This window comes from Excalfactoria chinensis, chromosome 4, assembly GCF_039878825.1.
Source record: "Excalfactoria chinensis isolate bCotChi1 chromosome 4, bCotChi1.hap2, whole genome shotgun sequence".
Taxonomy (NCBI): domain Eukaryota; kingdom Metazoa; phylum Chordata; class Aves; order Galliformes; family Phasianidae; genus Excalfactoria; species Excalfactoria chinensis.
The window spans coordinates 39683720-39702295 of record NC_092828.1 but is presented as its reverse complement, the minus strand read 5'-3'; the positions used below and the strand labels follow the sequence as shown (position 1 = coordinate 39702295).

At 39.1% G+C, this 18576-nt stretch overlaps 1 long non-coding RNA gene across 1 annotated transcript; it reads right to left on the bottom strand.

The window, feature by feature from the left end:
• Positions 1 to 968: 968 nt before the first annotated feature.
• On the bottom strand, positions 969 to 7402 carry LOC140251934 (uncharacterized). The gene is made up of 3 exons (XR_011903494.1): positions 7341 to 7402; positions 2542 to 2663; positions 969 to 1134 (listed from the first exon to the last, which is right to left on the bottom strand). It is a non-coding gene; the product is annotated as an uncharacterized lncRNA (long non-coding RNA).
• Between the last annotated feature and the right edge of the window lie 11174 nt (positions 7403 to 18576).

Here is an 18576-nt window from a genome sequence, read left to right as displayed (position 1 = left end):
CTCTGTGTTCTATCTGTGCACTCAACCACGTACACAACAACAGTCAGGCTGTCTTATTGCACTGGAGCACTGCAGTGCATCTATACAGCAAGAGGACTTTTGCTGAGAAATTGTAATGACGTTGTTATTGGTGCAAGGAACTGCCAGAACTATGGTAGACTGATCTCAAAAACACCACTTTCAACCAGCTCAAAATATAGGCCAGATTTTTGCTATATTTGTGGGTCCCAAAGAACACCAGTTCCTGATGACTGCAAATAACCACCATATTTGAACAGACTTGCTATCTGTCCTGTAGTCTGTAATGTTAATGTTGCACTGATTGAAGTCAAGCTACAAGCTTTCATAGGTACCAATTTCAACATTTACTGAAATCTACCTTTTTATTTACACTGAAGCCATTTAACACAACTCTGACAATGCAAACAGTCGTTGAAGAAGATGTAAATATGATTTGTTTGCCAAAACAGACTGGGAAGCTGAAAGAAAAAAAGCATACCTTAATTTTGTATAATCAGAAATGAAAACCTAATATCCATACTTTTTATGTTTAAAGATAACATTGTTTAGAAGTGCTGTACCTGCATGAGTAGTGCTAGTGCTCTTGAGCAAGGACAGGAGGGTTTGGCCTCTTAACATAGTTCAGCTGATTATTTCCCACAGTTCCTCACTACTCCGCAGTATAATTGGGATAATACTGAATTAGCTAAATTACTAATATACAATTCATTCTAAAGAATGCATAGTGAATCCCCATACAAGAATTCAAACACAAGAAGAAATGAGTTTCTCTGATGAAATTGGAGAACCTGCTGTAGGTGCTGCGCAGATTCCAGAAAGCAGAGCTTTGTCACGCAAACTGTTGTCCAGCTCAGTGTCACTAACACATTAGCAGAACAAAATGCTAACACTGACAGCACAAACTTAGCAGAAGCTCCAAGTTTTTTAAAAAATGTACATTTTTGCAGTGCTGCTTCACAGAATGCAAGCACAAGTCATAGAGCTCCCAGCAGCACTATGCACACTCCAGACATGTTTGACATTAAGGGGCCTCGTTGTCGTGGAAACCAAATCCCATAGATTAATTAATGTTCAGATCCAGAACCATCCCTCTTCCTCTCTGCCTCCCTGCCCCTAATTAAAAAAAAACAAAACAACAACCAGCAGAGGGGGTAAGGCTTTTTATGTCACAGAAGAATGTCAAAGCAAAAAGAAACTCAGTTTCCTCACAAATGTAGAGCACAACCAATACGTAAAGAATAAATGTGAAGTGTTAGTCCCTCATTTTTTTCAGAATGAAAAACATAACACCATTTCAATGAGACTAGTTTTGCATTCTTTGGCATTGCCAAACTATATCCAATGAACTAATGCAAGAGAGTTAAGTGAAATCTCTAAAATCCCTTTTCAATAAACATTATTTAATCATAGTCTTCCTTTTTACTTTCAACATGCAGATGCACAAACTGCTAGCAATTTCTTTCAGGTGAGCTATTCAAGTGACTAGCATTTTCATGTGAATATCTGCACAGTGAATTGCAGGATCTGAACAAAATTGATTTAGCTTTCTTTCAGCTGACATCAGTTCTGATCGTTTGCATTCCTTGTATGTGTCTCAGTTTACATGAAGAAACAAGACTGGGTGACAGTACATATGCACGTAGTGGTGCACTACATTAATGACTACTACAAAGAAGCAGAATGCACCAGACAGATAACAGAAAGGAGAAATATGACTTATAGCCGCAACAGGTAATATTTCTTAACTGCCTATATCACATTTTCAAAACAGTCTTAGGGCCACAGTTAAAAGTGTTAAAAATATTCACAGATTCAGCTGATGCTTTTGAAAATCCACTGTTGTAAGGATCTGCATCTCTGGGTATCCAGGTACTTTTAAAAGCCTGGTTCTAATGAGAACAAAGAACTCTGTTTCTTAAAATATTTTTGACAGCTAAAACAGAAATCTAGAAGGTATACAATACTTAGAGTATCTTTAACAAGCAGAGAGTACATAGTGCGAGTGAACTGCTAACATAACTTGTGTGTGTATCAATATGGAATAAGCATTTATTATTCTTCTGTTTTCCACACAGATTTCTAATTAGCAGATGCTGCAGTGCATCACATGATATAAAGCACATATTTTCTCTTCAGAAGAGATTGTTATGGATTACTGAACATGCTCAGATATGCTGTGTTTGCATGACACAAGACAACTGAGTCACCTCACAACAAAAGGGAACTCTTTCTCCAATTCATAGACTGTGAAATAAGCAGATAAAATTTCTAAAAGCAAAAATATTTCCTCTGGGACAAAAACTGTACTTTGATAGTTAAACAGTGGTGAGAGCTCTCATGTATTGCTCAAAAAGCTACTGAGCAAACCTGGTGACTTCAACAGGTTCTCAACAGTTTTCAAATTCAAGCCAAAAATACAGTGCCAAATCTAACATCTCAGTCTTAGTTTACAGCTCTTGCCCTTTAAATCTGGCACTACTCCTAATTTGTTTGCACTGCATTTAGAAATAGAAAAAATACCTTTGAGATGATTAATGGCTCCCCATTCTCCAGTCCGCCCTTCAGTGTGAATCCCCATGGAGCTCCTCCTTGCAGCAGCGCCTCCAGGTAGATGTATCTTCCTCTGTGGGTTATGCTGCTCTCTGAAGACGATATGCTGGTGTTAATATTGTCCAACATCCTCATCTGTTTTATCACATACTCAGTCAGACATTAAACTGACTCTGGCAATCACAGAATAATAAAGCGGCAAATTAAACTCCCCGGACACCCACCACGAGTCATCCCCAAACACATGAAACAAGAAGCATCTGCGATGGAAAATTTTTCTTCAGAGCGGGAGTCCAAGGTGATGGGTTAAAAAAAAATGTTTCCCACCAACATTTCTGAAAGCTGTTTCTAATGCTGTTTCTCCTTTGGAACTGCCACTTTTTACTGCTGTTTCAGCACTGTGCTTTGCCCATTTCCAGGTATTCTGGGCATGACAGTTTGGTCAAGATTTATCTTCCTGTCCTCGGTCTATCAAATTTAAGTTTTTCAGTATGTGGGCAACAAAAGAAAAATAAAGCTTACACATTTAAAAGCCATTGGCCAGCAAATTGCCAAAATCAAAACGAATGCTTCATTTGTGATTGATTATCGGTCTTTTCTTCCTTTCTGCGTGCCATTTACCATCACAATGGCCTTTTTGCCTCAGCCCACTGCACTAAAAGAATGGACGCGTCTTCTCCTCTCACGCTCTCAGTTACTTTGTCCGCTTACTACACAATTTTCTGACTTCTCAAAAAAAATGCTTGAGGAAGATAAGAGAAAAAGTCCATTCCAAAAACTGTTTAGGGGGGTTTCAAATGTGAAATAACTCCACATTTATTGGAATAAAAACATACAAAAAGCCTATCAGCCAAACAGAAGAAGTAGGTGAAATTAATCCTTTGGGAAAAACGTTAATACGATAGCCGAGCTCTTTTCATTCTCTGTGCTCTCCCCGATGATCTGCCAAAGCCACTGCAGTTACTGCTGCTATGAGAGAGGGCGAGGAAGTGAGCGAGAGAGAGAGCGTGAGATGGATTAAGGCAAGAAAAAGCAGTGCTGCCCAGTCGTGCACATCAAGCATGCAACACTAAAATGCAGTGTGCAAAAGCTGGGACTCACCCTTTTATTATGCCTCCAAAACCCACCATCCTTCTGTTTTGTCAAGGAATTGTAACAATGCAAACTGCCAGCTGCTGAAAACACAACCGACCTGTTCCAAATCAGCACAGTGGAGCAGTACTAAAACTTTCACTCTCATAAATGGCTTTTCTTCCATATAGATACCCTCTGACTTCACTAAACATATTTCCTTTACTCCAAACACTACACTGTTGTAAGACATCTCTGCTTTCCCGATAGGTTTAACAAGAATCAGCAGTGTGAATTTAGGATATTCTTATGAATGTAGGCAGTCACCACTGACTACACTGAATTTAGGATTGTGGGTGCATCTATTATTTTATCTATGCATGTAGACGCTCTGGCATTTATCTCATTGCTTTAGCAGATGTTGACTGTATTCCTAAAATACACCACTAGAGGTGTTCACAAAAACTTCCATTTTATAGCTGTACTTGAACAGGATGATGGACAGGGCAGCCCACAGACCTCCTCCCTTCCTGCTTGCGTAGCTGAGTAAACAGATACCAGCCTGTACCTGTAAGGTGCTCGTACTTTTGATCTCACAGCACCTGGGATGTACATTACTTCTCCTTCCAGCCTAATTTTTCATTCAATTCACATCATGGACAGTCTCACAGCTTCTTTTTATCCAGAAATCATCCTTCAGTTTGCCTCAAATCAGATTTTAAGTACTCCTAGTGTTTCACTGTGAAAACCCTTATTCCAAGTTACCACAAAGAACAATTCATCTCGGTTCTTCTGCAGGCTTTGCTAAGGCTCCAGGAGTCATCTCTTGGGGCCATACATCCTCCTATCCATAACCATCAGAACTATTTAAGACTGTGAGAACATGCCAGTCTATTTACAAGGCAAAGAACTCTGAATTATATTCATTCTCAAGAAAAAATTATCAGTCACTGTATCTAAAGTCTACAGGCACCACATATTCAGTAAGTTTTTTTTCCTCATCGTGCTGGCAATGGTTGATGAGTAACTTACAATTATCTTTTCTGAGGTACTTTTTCTTCTACTCCAGTACTACAGTTCCTTTTGGGTGCTGAATACAACACACCAAATACAGCATCATATAACACCATCAAGTTCGTCATCATTTCAAGTGCAGAGTTTTCTCCCCCTTGTGACAGATATGCTCGACTCTGGCACTTGACATAAATCTTGCTGGGGCTTATGAGTCACAGCAGGCCTTGATGTGACTGTTCCTTGAAACAGACAATTCTTGACTAATAGAATGCCAGATGGATGCTATGACCATAATCAAAGAGGACTGAGTTCTAAAACAGATGACCCACTGAAAGCTCTCATGAAGATATAAAGAATTACACTGAGAAGTCAAAACCAATGTGATAAGATTTTAAGCTTGACTTCAAGACACCTTTTGCTACAAAGACAGCAGTTATAGGACTATGTAACCTGTTGGAGAGAAAACCTGATTTGAGTTGTCTATCTAGCAGCAGGCTGCTCAGCAGTGATTTCCCTCTCAGCTGGGATGCCTCTCAAGATTACCCTTGAGGTTGAGAGATCTGTGAGAGAACTGTTTGTTGACAGGTGAAACTTTAACCTTCAATGTATCTGATTTATATTAAGATTTAGCAACTTAAATATGAAGTAGGCTTATCACTGTGACTCTTGTCACCATAACATATTAGTGATATTAGTCCACTTACTGTAATCAACCAAATCGCTGCTGTATGACTAGAACTGTGTGTTTAGTATCTCCTGCAACACCCCTGCAGCCTTTGCATTTGCTAGTCCTTTCAGCCTTCTCTATCATGCTAGTTCAGCTCCAAAAAATATTAACACACATGCACTTGCATATATCAGAAACCCATGACAAGCTAAAGAAAATGGTCTGATGAACAGCCCCCAGTGCACTGCCAGATACTGTTCAGCTTTCTCAGCAGTATCTCATTCATATGGGAGTTAAAAATCTGTCAGTTCCTCTTAGATCCCAATTTCCATTTTGTTGAGAAAACTGCCTGCACCATTTTCACAGTCTGACCTTCCTGTCGATGTCCAAAGAAACCAAGAAATGTTTTAACTCCAGAGGTTACAGCAAATCTAGGTCCAATGTAACTTTCTGCCAGGCTCAGCACAAAAAAAAACAAACAGCACACAATAACTTAATAACTCACAGCCATTATTAATGAAGAAAGCGGAATTAACAAAATACAGATGAGCACTTCTGTGCATGAGGCTAGAGCTAATTCTTCTGATAAACAGATTTCAATGTTGAACACTAAGCAGTATTCATCGTTCACCTACATATAACCATTTTGAAGTCTTAAACATAAACCCTTTTTCTCCCAACTTGCTTCTGGCTAGAACCTCACATAGCACAAGTGAAAAGAATTCTCTGATGAGATCCTCTCAGAACAGAGCTGAGAGCTCTGCTGTTGGGATCCAGTAGAGACCTGGATTCAAGAAAAATAATAATAATAATAATAAAAGCTTGAATAAATTCCTACTAGGCAGGAGGAAATGTCATCATTTTCACTTTTTTTGAGTTCAAGAACACACCTGATATTTATCAAAGCATTGCCTCCTCGCTGATGGCTGCCCTAACTTTTACTAAACTCCTCCGCATATTCCAAGTTTGTTTTGCAAATGAAGAAGCTCTCTTGAGCAATACTGCCCCCATCTGTTGCGCTCTGGGTAACACAGGTTTTTAACGGAGTTGCCAGTTTAAATGGTTTCTATTGACTTAAATGCAAACATTTCACAGGTCAGTTAGCAAGCATTTACTTTTCAGAAAGGAGGCAAAAAAATCTGGTAAGTATTCAGAAAGACGTTATTAATCCTGAGTCCCTGAGCTGGCGAGATATTAGGCTAAATCTAGAAACTGAAGAGAGAATGTTCAGCTTCAACATTTTTTATGTATACTACTGCAATTTTGGCTGCAAAATTAAACATGACACTTTGTTCAAATGAACATTCCTCCTATTTAGCTCAGAGGAAGGAGGAAGAAAATTCTGAGCCACTAAGGGAGTAACATGACAGCAAAGAATTAAGATTACCAATATAAAAAGAACAAAAACATGTGCCAATTTGCCAAAGCCAATTTCCATCTCCTGGATGAAATATATGCCAGCCCCTCGCTCTGCAATTACAACTTGTTATGAAAATTACTTTGGATTTCTATATTTCAAATGCACGACCTCGGTGCCCAGTCCTTTGGTTCACAGATTCCAACCACCACAGAAAGAGAAAGGCTGCATTTCACACACTCTTACAGAGGAGGGCCCATTAGCTGAAGCCTGTTTGTTCACTTCTGAAGCCAGGCCTGGAACAGAGCACTCAACCGCCTGATGTCCTTTATTGAGGTGATCAACTGGTGACTGTGCCTGCTTCTCCCACCTGGAGCTGAAAATAGCAGTCTGATACATCACCTTCAAGAACCAAGAGCCATTTTTTATCTCTGAAGAGACTGGTGCAAAAATCAGAAGGTTTTGATTTTATTTGTGAACTGTTTTTTGGCAGGAGGCTTTTGGTGCTCTGAGCCTTCTCTCAGATGAGAGGAAGGTTCTTCACCACAACTTCTCCCTTCAAGCTCATGGCCAGCACCTATTGCAAAGCAACTCCGACGGAATGCAATTAAAACCCAAACCCTTCCCTACCGCTCCCCCTTTACATGAAGGGATTATTACCTCCAGACTCGAGCACGGAGCGACCAACCTTCCCTCACCTCTCGCAAAGGAGAGGAACCCACCGCTTGGGGTCGCTCTCGAGCGGCCATTTTGAGTCGGAAGCACGCGGCGCGGACGCCCTCCCGCGGTGCTGAAGGGAGGCGGGCGGAGGCGGGAACGGGGAGGAGGCGGGAAATGTGATTCTCCTCACAGCGGAGGAGCGGCGTTTCTGGAGGGGAGGAAGCAGGCGGCTGCATCGAGAAGGTTAAGAAAATAAACAACAAAACACCCGGGAGGAGACACGTGGAGGGCTTAGAGGGGCTGAGGGGGATCAGGATAGCCTTTTGCAGGATGTGTGAGGATGTTTATTTTTAACTTTGAGGGGCTGTTGCGTGGGGGTTGGAGACGGTGTTTAAACAGTAAGATGGCATTTTTGGTACTTGGGATTGAGTTCTGGATAAAGGTTTCGGTTTTTCTCCATGATGTGCCCTCAAGATGAGCTGGAAGTGTTATTTTTCCTCAAATTGCATGATGTCAATTGTATCTGATGGCATTGCTATTTCTGCAGCTCTCTCTGGCCTGCTCAATCTGCTAGAGTCCCTAGGAAAATCCAAATTAGGCCAGTTAAACCCCAAAACTATCTCTAAACAATCATTTCTTCTCCCCCACCTTCCCCCAAGGAATAAGATGTTTAAAGAAGTCTGTATCTGGAAATGTAAGAGGGTAACATCCACCTAGTTGTTGGTTAAAAACTTAACAGAGGATACTACCAAATATTTATAAAATCTGTGTTCATCCAGACAAAACAAAGAGTTAGCCTTTATAAAGGGGAGGAACCAACTGCCTCAGTCTCCTTGAGTTCTTTCTAATCTAAACTAGAAGAACAAAATTCATCTGTACGACATAAAGTTATTTCCAGAAAAGAACACATTAATAAGTATGAGGACAGCTATTTTTCTTCACAGTTTGCTGTTAGAAGGAGCAAGAATATCCAGGAATTAAGACAGAATAGTTTTTTGGTTTTTTTTAATTAGTAGTGAAATCCTGTATCTGGTATCTGTTATTATGTGAAATATCATGTTCACTGAAAATGAATCACAGAATGGCCTAGGTTGAAAAGGACCTTAAATATCACATAGTTCCAACCCCCCTGCTATGTGCAGGGTCACCAACCACCAGACCAGGCTGCCCAGAGCCACATCCAGCCTGGCCTTGAATGACTCCAGGGATGGAGCATCCACAAAATGGAATCAAACAGATTCTAAAGGGATGAACTGCACCAATCATTGCGGTCTGTGTGCTTAATTTGTGTCCAAAGTGGAATAAATTATTCCATATGGCAACAGGGTTTATGCACAAATACCAGGACATAGCAAGGCCTTCTGATAACGAGCCTGCAGGATTACAGCATTCACTACTATGCTCAGAATCATTTGGTATTGGAAAAGCTGTATTTGTGAAATGTAGTGAATTGTTTTGGTAAAGGATTTTTTTTGTTTGTTTGATTGATTGTTCTATTAAGATGGTGGTTGGATCTAATGCTTTTTATAGGTAGTTCTGTACCCCGTATTTCAAAGCTTCTCTCAAAGAAGGGTCATTAATGAGTTTCAAAGTTCATGGCTAACTGAGAAGAATGGGGATGATTTTTTTTTTCTTTTCTGAAGCCTTGAATTCCCTCTGATTCATCAAGTTGGTGTCATCTAGTTAATTCTGGCAGTATCTGGTGGCAGATGCGTAGAAGAATGGTCAGGCTGAATGTGCTAGGTTTACTTCATTATTTCAACATCCAGGGGCTTAAAATGTAGATTTCCTGATACAGCTTGGCTAGATCAGCAGTCAGATTTCTTAGCCCTGGAGCTGGCTATGTAATCTTTCTTTGAACCTGCTTCTGCTTTTAGGTTATACTCTGCTGTACCTGGGCAGTGTTGATAGAATCTCCACCCTTCCCTGTTGCTGATGTCCCTTCTTGCTTTGAGGTTAAGAGACTTCAGGATGCGTTTGTCCTTGCTACACAGCTCTGTTTGCATCTGTATCCAATAATCTCTTCTTTAGCAGTGTTATGGAATAAAAATCCAGGTTTCTCAGGATGCATCAATGCAGAGAAATAGCGTAACAAAATAGCAAATACATGATGTAAATCTATCCGTGCAGTTTACTGGAAGAGAAGACGAATCAGTACAGCCATTGCATAGCTGAGCATTAAGAATCCAATTTTCAAATCTTTTTTCCAGTTTCTTCCATTTGTGTTTTCGTTCTGCTGTTCTCTGAGCCTCTTGACTTCATTCTATACTTCAGCTTTAACAATATACAAATATTCCTAGATTCCAAAATAATAGGAGTGGCACAAATGGAGAAAATACAGCTTTCCAAATAAATCAGTGACTGGAAACTTAAAATAAAAGAATTTAATGTCAGTAAATGTTGCTGGTTTTGTCTGTTAGACAGTTAATATTTTCTTCTTTAAAATCTGCATTTTAGTGTGCTAACAGTGTCTGGTTATAAATTTGAGAATATGCCTTGGATTATAGCAACGCCAGATGAATTGGTGGCTAGAAAAGAGTAATACTGACACATTCCCATCAATGAGTATTTCATGGGTTTAAAGCAGTTACCAAAAGGCTTGTGAAAGCTGGGCTGTAACAAGCACTCCTCGGTGTTAGAATGGTCCATATGAGTAGCAGAACAAGAAAAGCAAAATGTTACTGAGAAGCAGCAGGCAGCCAGTGCTCAGAATCCCAAACTGAAGGCACTGTTTACAACGATAGTTTCTCAAACAAAAACTACTTAATGTGGTAGCCTTAGGTCAGCAGCTTCTGAACTACTCTGCTCCACACAGGGAATTTTACACACTTCTGTGTAGCTAAGTATTAGGAGTGAAAAGGTATTATAGTATTAGGAAGTAGCACTAGGAAAGGATGCAAATCATTTTGATATCATACACCTGGTAAGGTTAAACATGCTTGTAAGGCCACCAGATCAGACTCTAGAACGCCCTTTTTTGCCTGGATTAGCCATTTTCATATAATCGAAATAATATGATAGTAATGTAATAATGTAATTTTTTATTCTGTTTCTTTCATGCTCCAAATTGTTTTCTGACAAGTAAGATTTAAGGTAATAATTGTGTTTGCACATCTTTGTGGTTAATTTATATATACATATATATAATTTTTATTTTTAGGTAAGTAGGAGAAAGAACTGAGAATACACCAAATGGAATTGGATGAAGTTAAGCTGATAAACATGTATTGAGAGATTCTGTGCAGTTAATGATATGAGACTGGAAAAAGACCAATTAATGAATGAGCTGAAAGCCAGCCAAAGTATGCTGGCTGTCCTTGCAGGTAGTAGCCCCAGCTTAGCTCATCTCAGATAGCTGCTAAATTGAGCTAGTGTTAAAAATAGAATGTAGCTTGCTTGATGACTCCAAATATGGCTGCTGGTATAGCAGAAGGTTTCCTTCCATTATGGGGTGGTCACATTGCTTCAGGGGAGTCATGGTTGGTTTTCTGGCAGAGAATGATGAAGACAGAACCCATATCACAGTTTCTCACTACCCTTGGCAAAAATACTTGCTTCTAGAAACCAAAGAAGAGTATTTAGTGAAATTTTGTTTAAGAGCTTATATCCTAGCTCCATGAACTGTTTTCACAGCTAATGTATGAGGAAGCAGATGAGGGCTCCACTGGAACCAAGCATGGGCACACATAGTTGTCTATGCTCAGCACTTTCTGGAGCCTGAGTCAGCCAGCTCTGAGTTTCTCAGGATGAGGGAAGTTTTGAAGAGTATGACGTTACATTTGCCTTTTTTTGGTTGAGCAACCTATTGCTGCCCATATCTGTGTCCTGTATTTTCATCTGACTGGCACATAAATCTCAGGACCCTACAGGTGAGCTGCTGCTCTTCCAGGAGGAAGAATAACTTTCTACTGCTCAGTGTTTTGGTGCCGTTTTTCTCCATTTACTTTCTTGATAAAAAGTAATTGTGATACCTCTTGTGAATGGCGTTTCCTACTTTAAATGTTTGACAGTAGGAACAACTTTAATATATATCACACCGTGCAGTGCTAATGTACTGATAGACCAAGAAACAGCATAGCCAGGTGCTTGCAGAGACCTAATGTCTATGGTACAGCAAATTCTTGGAAATTAATAAAGGTTATACCTTGTCATCTGACAGAATGCTCCAGTGCAGAGCATTTGTTGTACAAAGTATAACTGACCATCTTTCTCACTGTTGAAGTTTCAGAGTTAAAGCTATCTCTTGTATATGAGCATCCTCAGCGCCTTAGTAAGCATACGGCATCATAGGAAGCCTTGGCATCAGTCATAAACAAGCATGGGAAGGGAGCCAGGTTTTATTTTAAAACTGAAGACAATTCTGCTGGAGAAATAAAAGCAATCTGATTGATAAAGATTTTTATTTTGGCTTAGAGCTAATTTTCCTGTAGAAAGCCCAACGAAAATGAATTATTCAGTCTTCCCACTCCTTTTCAGAGTACAGTTCCCTTCAGAGAGAAGGGAAAGTAACTATTGTAACTATTTAACATTAACTATGTAACTAACATTAACTATGTAACTATTTAAAAGACAAGTTAACATTGTTACCAACCATGTATTTTACCTCCGTATTAGCGCAGTTGAATAGTCAAATCCCGAAGATATTCAGTAGGTCTAGAGTTCTCCCTGACAGGATTAGCTCCCTTCTGCGATGTTATGGTGTGCATATTATGGCCCCTAGGATCATATAACCAGTCAGTCGTCTCTTCCATCTTATCATGGGGAGCATCTAGATATCTTGCATTTCAGTATTTCCACACTGCTAGTAAAATACAAATAATGGATCTGAATATACACATTGTTGTTGTTTTCTTACCAGAAAGAAAACACTGTTGTATACAATTCAGTCACCAACATGCTTATGTCTGAACACACAATAAGTACTCAGAAGTGTTATGAGAATTGAATAACGTGTCTTCTGAGAACTGACTAAAAGAGAGGGGTTGTTGCAGAGAGCTTACTGTCTGGCACCTGCTTTTTTTGTATCGAAATGTATCCTAAAAGAAAAGAATCAGCGCCCTTATTCCCTTTAGATTTTGTACTTGTACATTAGATTTAAACTGTGTACCAACGGTACTTTGATTTTTCATTACAGAACATAAATCTCTTGGGGAAAAAAATATATTATTTTCCATATGGATTTTGTGTAATTCTCCAAAACTGATTTGATGCTTTTCCCTCAGAAATTGGTGAAGATATGTTTATTAATTTTGACCTCAAAATCTGCAGGGGACTGCAAGATCTACAAATATTTCTATCAAAAATTAAAAGGCAGTTAATTCTGTGAAATCCCTTCAGCATCAGGTGCTCCCATTTTGTTTGCTGAGAATTAATCAGTTCATGCGTTAGAGGACAGTGCAGGAAGAAGGACTGAAATGAGTGTGATTGGGTATGTAATACGATGGTACAGCTTTCACAGGTTGTAAGAGAATTTGATTCAGGGTCGGCTTAGATCTCCTTGCTTCCTGCATAAATCAGTCATGATTTTAAAAAAATGAACCAGCCCCAACACTTTGGGAAGACCATCCATTAATCTGCAGCTTGATTTCCTAACAAGAATGTGGAAAGGACATATTTGATCCGACTCAGAATCACAGTGATCTGCTTTGAAACTGGTGATCCATTCAGAAAGAATGGTTTTAAGCATGCCTTTGCCCAAAATCCTGATTAGTGAAACAAAATGATCTTGCACTTTGTCCCAGATGAACTCTGAGGTGATAAGTGGTTTGTGTTTGCAGATAGCTCAGCTGCTAAGAAAAGACACTGAGATACTGGTATTTTTGTCTTTAAAGATGTATTTGCCCATTATACATCAAGTAACGTGAGCTCTCAGGTTAAAAAGAAGATGGCAGAGCTGTCGTATTAAAGCAAAATTTTGGGTGCTGGATAAGCTAGTGGCTATATGAGGAAAAAATGCTCTCATAATTAAAACCTCACTATAATGTTTTTGACTTTGTAACAGTAATAGTAACCTTTTTACAATTACTCGAAGCACTGCTGTTAGGCATATTCTTTAGTCATATCTAGAGTTTTTATGTATTGCTGTCTGATGACCTTCTAGAGGAGTGTGATCAGATTTAGAAAGTATGTTGACAGTCTTAAAGTTGACGTGATTTCTCCCCCACCACTTATTAATTAAAACTACCATTACATTATTTACATAATAACTACACTATATTATCAGAGGCAGCAATTGGTGGAGGGTCTGCCCTGGGGTGTCCCCAGCAGATAATTGTGACTTGTCCATGCAGTCCCTTAGCACCGTGATAATAGATGTAACAGTGGGAGACAATAAAGCATCGGGTATCAGAATAAGTAAGGTTATTCACAAACAGCAAGGATACTTGGTTACAGCTACAGAGCAGTTCCTCATGAACAGCTTTCTTCTAGCTACATGCAGAAGCTAGAGGCAGTTTACTTTTTTCCCAGGCGAACACGAGCCCTTTCTCATGGGCTGGTCACCTGTTCAGACCATGATTTTTCCACACAAGTATGCACTGTAAAGTTAGATATTTGTCAGGTGAATACAGTAGGACAATCCTGGCGATGTCTGAGAAACAATAAGAGTTGTGGGATATGCATTTTAAAAATTGGGACCGAAATAGCTATGCAGAGCTGCATTTCTACTAAAGGTCAACACTAAGTCCAGTGGGATTTTACTCTCTGGAACACTTCAAAGTGTCTGCCAATGCTGCCAATGCTGATACTTAAAATTAACCTGTCTGTTATTTGGAAATAAATCAGTGATCCATTTCCATTCTCTCATTGCTGTACTCTAAGAATTTAAGTGCCTGAGAAAATACATGGGACCAAACTGGAAAAGGCAAGTATGTATGTTGTGGTTGTCATCTGATGTCATTAGGTGGAATAAGGGTTAGAAATCACATTCCTGATAATTGGAAATTGACCTGAAGAAGCTGGATGTAGGCTCTGTTTCATCAGTAACCAAAAGGAAAACTGCAATAGCATTAGCTGTCAAAATTAGAAGTTTATTGTGTATTTTTCAGTCTTCATGACTACACATTATTTGTACAGAGTTCTGTCCTTAATTTCCAAAGATATGCCTTATTTCAGTGATCTAAATTCACTGAAATTCTAGTAAGACTTTTGTTAATGAAATTGTATCAAAATTTGACTGTTTTTCCCTTGAGTATTAGGATGTGGCTGAATACCACTTTCCTCTGCTTAAAAGAACAGCTTATCTTCAATTAGAAGTAAGATGTAGCAATCCTAATGGCAAGGTTTTTGCAGTGACACTGCCAGCCATCTGTCTTTCCATGCTGGGAGACTGTCTGCCGCTAGAGACTGCTACTGAAAGCCGTGTGGAACAGGATTCTTTTGGTCTGTGAGAAGTGATCTCACTTGGGTGAACTTCCTGCTTCTCAAAGTACTCATTAGCAATTCAGTTACTGAGGCTTTCTTAAAACTGCATCAGTCATGAACTTACTTATTTTATTCATAATGCTGAAAGCTTCCTGGGAATAAAAGAACAAAGCTGTAATGTTTATTTCATCCTTTTAAGTAAGAGTTCTGGAACTTAATTACATTGTTTGCCCAAACAATTACATTTTAATTTACATATATGGACAGATTATATGAGAGCTTTACATTCTCACTGTGGAGACTAGTTAACCTCACCAAAATTTAGCATAATTTTTCCAGAACGCAGGTTTTGCCATCATCTTGCTTGCAGGGATCCTTTATGCTCACACACTGCACACCTTCAGTCCCAAGATATGACCTTGCCCTTCACATCCTCTATTGTAAGGTTTTCATTGGCTGCATTTAAGGACGAGTGCACCATATGGATACGCAACATTGTTTTGTTGCAAATAAGGTCCATGAAGGTTGATAGCAGCACGGTTAAAATGGATATCTTCTGTGATAGTCATTTGTGGGTAGTGACAATCTTGTGTAATTAGCATGCTAGTTGGGGTGCCTAAGTTGCCCATATCTTCTATTTAAGTTTCTAAATATTGATGAGCTTTTGAGGGGAACATGGTAATCACCACCCAGTGCTGGGTGCTCAGTACCTTTTAAAATGTGGTGATATTAATTTAGTAAGCTAAACAGAAATATTAAGGGCATAGATTTGAAAATCAAGATTCAGAGATACTGGCTTAGCCTTCTTCACCTTTGTTGTTCATAAATTTTCCTTTTATGAAGTTCCTGTGAAAATTGCTTGCAGATGCTGATAAATTTTATTGTTATCATGTAGTACTTAAGCTACTGTTTTTCAGAGACAGTCTAGATCTCCTCTGTTTCTCCTGAGTAACTGCTGTGTATACTTTAAAATGTCTAAATAATGAAGTACATACTGTCAGCATTCCAGCAAACCTTCCACAAGGTTTCCTCATTGGTAAAATGCAGATGACACCATTACTTTCCTTCATACAGTCATTACAGTTTTACTGGCAAAGAGTCAGCATAAATATTATGTAACATAAAAAACTTTCTCTCAGTTCCCCAACCACATTCAAAGGCAGTCTAGAAGTTCCATGGCATTCTCCCTTGAACAGGAATGCCAAAAATTATGATGTTCTTTTAATAACCTTGTCTTCTCACTCATTTTTCCACTGGAAAACTCAATGTTTGATATTTTATTTTCTAGGAACTTCAGGTGGAATGGTTAAATAATATTGTTAAATAAATTGTGACTTTAAAAAAAAATCTGCCATACCATGCTAACAAGTCATTTCTTCTCTAGCTTCTCAGCCCATGGAAACCAGTGGGATTACACTTAAGAAACCTACAGGAGAAAAAAAAAAAAAAAACCTACAAAACCAGGTGGAAACCTTACAGATGAACAGCCAAGGTGTGAGAGTTCACTGAATATATTGGTATGTTATTTGAAATACCTACTTTCCCTAGAAACTGTTTTTGTTACCTTCCAAAGCACTACCTGTGTTCTTATACAGTGTAATTTTAGATGTTCTTATCTTACCAGCATCCACTTGCACATTATTCTACTCATTGGAGAGTAATTAGATTAACTATGTGATGCATTGTTGCTAAGCCCCTAAACACTAATAAGCTTCAAGATCCTTAATGTTCCAAACATGGCATCTGATCAGGGTACCATCATGTGCTGTCGTGTCCAATTATATGAAATTTTAAAAGAGATGATGACTCTTACCCAACTGAAAGATATTATGACAGCAGTGGACTCCAAAACATTGATTCCCAGCAGTGACCTTAAAAGCTTGTCCTTTCAGTTTTGTTTTTTAAATCTGAATTGACCACAGTGACTATGGAGAACTTTTCAGGTTCTGTTCTTTCTCCCTTTGAACTCACTGGTAAAGCCATCGTGTATCCTGACTATAATGGCAGATTGCCAGGTGAAATGGAATTTCTTTTCTCTGTGCTTTCCCTTGCTTCACATTCCAATCATTCCCCCTTTTCCCTTTCAAGTCTCCTTGCATGCATTTGGAAAATGGTTGTTTTCCTGCATCATACAGTTCACACATGTCAGGGATCTGACTTACATAAAAGTATTCAAATTATTTCCATAAAGTATAAGGCAAAGGCTCTCAATTTTATTCTTCACCAGTGCCAATATCCTTAGGTAGTCTGTTTTCTGTATCCTACTTTGCAAATGTATACACAAATCTGTAATGAGATGAGTTTTAGAAAAGCCTCTTATGTATGTGCACAATGAGCAATCCTTTTGTCATGAGCACTGAGCCAAATGTATTGGCATTGTCCTGTAAGAGAGATTTTAAAACAAATAAGATTTTGCCACTACTGCACCATTTGGCACATAGTCTCCAGTAAGCAGATGAGTTGGTGTCTGTCCATAACTGGGCTCATCTTTCCTGCATCTGAAGAAATGCAAACCAAAGCTGTATTTATAAGATCTTGATAAATACGGAGTGTAACATGCAGGAGGGTATTAGAAAGCTCCAGGAGTCTGCTTCTGAGGTCTCAATCGTTTTAACATAAGATGGTGTTCAGCTAATCTGTTCTTTCTTCTATTTTAAGCTTTGGCATCAGTGATCAAAATTCAGGAAATGAAGACTGAGAAAGCAAATGAAAAGGAGAATAAAGCTATTAAGGTGGTTAAAATGAAGATTTGTATACATTAATGACTACTTTCACGTAAGTTGTGTTTAAAATACGCTTTATTTTTAAAGATAGATAATAAAGGTTCTTGTAGTTTCCCAGTTCTTACCAGGATACTCTTTACAGTTGTTACTTCTAAGTGACTGGGAGGTACAGAGGAGTAAATATACATTTAAATACAGACATTTCCACTGGCATACACTGCCAGTAGCCATGTGCTGTGGGTGACACTGGCCACGAGGCACTGCCAACTGATTCACGTTTGAGTAGGAGTTTTCTTCTGTGTCTTCTGGATCTTGCACACTATTTCAGGTTCTCAAAGTTAGTTTTGAAGTGGTATGTTGGGCATTTATTTGGCATTCTAAAATAAATCCTTTCCCCTTCACCACTATAATTAATGTTACTAGTTTCATAAATTCCAGTTAATCTGGATGTCCCAGAGATACCAAGTATTCCCAGTTTAAGCAGGAAACCCAGCCATGGCTCCTGTTAACTTTGTAGTAATTACAATGTTTTGAACCACATGCCTACAATTGCAAGACTGCTCAGATTTCATCCTATACCATGATTCCTTCAAGCAAATGGACTCACAAAATGCTATTTTTGGTATAATTTTCACTACCTGTTACTGAATTTGCTTTGATTTTTAGTAAAAATGGAGACAGATTAATAACAGTTCCCCTTCAGAGTCTAGAAAGGTTCTGTGAAATGTCAGTCATGGAAGCTGCTGCCTTATGAGCAGAGGACTTCTTCCTGTGAGCACTATAAAGGGCAGGATGTCCACCTGCGATAATTGGTGTGCAAACACAGAAGAGGGGCTGAACAGTGTATGGCTGCAGTCTTGTGAGAATAGAAGGGAACAGGTGGAAAGGTACAAATTGCCAGAGAAGCAAAGCAAAAAGCTTGACATCCTTGTGCTGGAATCTGGCTGAGTTGGGAACAGGTCTGGGCTTCCAGCAGGGGGTCCGGGAAGGTCAAGGGGAAGGTAAGGGGCTACAAATACAAAGGCTGAATATATACATCCTGGATTTTGCAACACAAATAGCACCTAATTCCATGTTGTACAGGTGAATGACAGGAAGAGAGTTGGGCAAATGCCAGCCACAGCAGCACACCACAGATGGCAATCAACATG